Below are 2,109 nucleotides of genomic sequence, written 5' to 3'. Positions count from 1 at the left end.
GAGCTATCTGAAATTGGATATATGATACCTGCATCGAGCCATTTAAGAATCTCTTTCTTTACAACCTCCTTCATGATAGGATTTAACCTTCTTTGTTGTTCCACTGAAGGTTTGCTTCCTTCTTCAATGAGAATTTTGTGTTGACAAAATGATGGACTGATTCCCTTGATATCAGCTATAGTCCACCCAATTGCTGTTTTGAATTCCCTTAGCACCCTCAAAAGTTTTTCCTCTTCCTCACCTGACAAGTTAGCTGCAATAATAACAGGAAGAGTAGAACGTTCACCAAGAAAAGCATACCTCAAGTGATCCGGTAGCGGTTTAAGTTCAAGTTTAGGTGCTTCGATCACTGATGGTTGTAGTGGTTTGTGATCTTCCTTTAATTCTTCCAAGCCAAGAGATTCGACAAGTGGTTCAAAATTCCTTCCCCAAGGTGATGAGTTAAGATGATGGATTTCTTCCAATTCTTCTTCACTGTCCAATTCCTCATCATTGGTAAGGATTGCTTCCAATACATCATCCTGTAAAATCCGCTGGCTATTGGTTTCTGCCGTAGAATCAAGTACATCCATACTGAAACAAGATTCCTCATCAGTTGGTAATTTCATTGCATTGAATACGTTGAACGTGACCGTCTGGTCTTGTATTCTCATTGTAAGTTCCCCTTTTTGTACATCGATCAAAGTTTGCCCGGTGGCTAAAAAGGGTCTACCCAAGATTATAGGAATTCTCTTGTCTTCTTCAAAATCAAGAATCACGAAGTCGGCTGGAAATATTAATTTATCAACCTTGACTAGCACATCTTCAATTATACCTCTCGGATTTGTGATCGAACGATCAGCTAGTTGTAAAGACATGTTTGTCGGCTTGAGCTCTGGCAGGCCAAGTTGTGTGAAGATAGATAGAGGCATCAGATTGATGCTAGCTCCCAAGTCGCACAGACACTTATCGAAAGAGAACTTCCCAATAGTGCAAGGGATAGTAAAGCTTCCCGGGTCTTTCAGCTTAGGTGGTAATTTTTGTTGAAGCACAGCACTACATTCCTCTGTTAAAGCTACTGGGATATGATGGCTTTGACACCGGACCAGCTGTAGGGATAGCCCTATCCATTTCAACAGTAGGTGTTATGCCAATTGTATTCGAAGGAAGTTCTGCTGGAATTTCTTGCTGTTCATCATCCTGATTCTGCACTAATGTTGAGGTTGGCCCTGTTGTAGTTTTTCCAGATCTTAGCGTAATGGATTGGACTTGCTCTTTAGGGTCCCTCTTACCTGGTACCTCTGTATCACTAGGGAGATTCCCCTGTGGTCTGCTTAATAAAGCATTAGCTAACTGACCGACTTGCGTCTCCAAGGCTTTCAACGTTACTGCCTGACTCTTGTACATGAGTCTTAGTTCTTCCATGTCAGACCTTTCGTTAGCTGATTGCCCATGATTCTGAAATCCCGGTGGGTGATAAGGCTGTTTAAGTGCATACTGTTGTGAAGTTCCAGCCTGACTATACTGTTTAGGTCCCTGTTGAAATCCTTGTTGAGGCTGATTATAACCCTGATTATTACTCCAGCTGAAATTCGGATGATTTCGGTTGTTAGGATGGTAAGTAACTGGAGCAGGCTGTTGACCTCTCTGAAAATTGCTCACAAATTGTGCTGATTCACTAGAAATGGCACATTGATCAGTAGAGTGAGTACCAGCACATAATTCGCAAATAGAGATTGGCTGTTGAATTCCTTGGTGAGCCAGAGAATCGACTTTCATCGTGAGAGCCTTAAGTTGAGCTGCAATAGCTGTAGATGCGTCAAGATCAAGAATTCCGGCTACCTTCCCTTGAGTGAGTCTTTGAGTAGGGTTCTGATATTCATTAGCAGCCATCATTTCAATAAGATCATAAGCTTCTTCATAACTTTTAGCCCATAGCGCACCTCCAGAAGCAGCATCAAGCATAGGTCTGGATTGAGGTCCAAGACCATTATAGAAACTGTTTATTTGCATCCAATCCGGCATGCCATGGTGGGGACACTTTCTTAGCATCTCCTTATACCGCTCCCAGGCTTCACAGAATGTTTCTCCTGATTGTTGAGAGAATTGAGATAGAGCATTTCGTAGTGC

General features: G+C 42.2%; 1 non-coding gene across 1 annotated transcript; it reads left to right on the top strand.

Moving 5' to 3' along the window:
- The first annotated feature begins 2,002 nt into the window (after positions 1–2,002).
- LOC135152463 (small nucleolar RNA R71) lies at positions 2,003–2,109 on the top strand. Its single transcript, XR_010291641.1, has one exon. It is a non-coding gene; the product is annotated as a small nucleolar RNA R71 (small nucleolar RNA).

This window comes from Daucus carota, chromosome 4 (assembly GCF_001625215.2).
Source record: "Daucus carota subsp. sativus chromosome 4, DH1 v3.0, whole genome shotgun sequence".
Classification (NCBI taxonomy): Eukaryota; Viridiplantae; Streptophyta; class Magnoliopsida; order Apiales; family Apiaceae; genus Daucus; species Daucus carota.
Note: the sequence above shows the minus strand (reverse complement) of the source record. Positions and strands in the feature narration are given on the sequence as shown.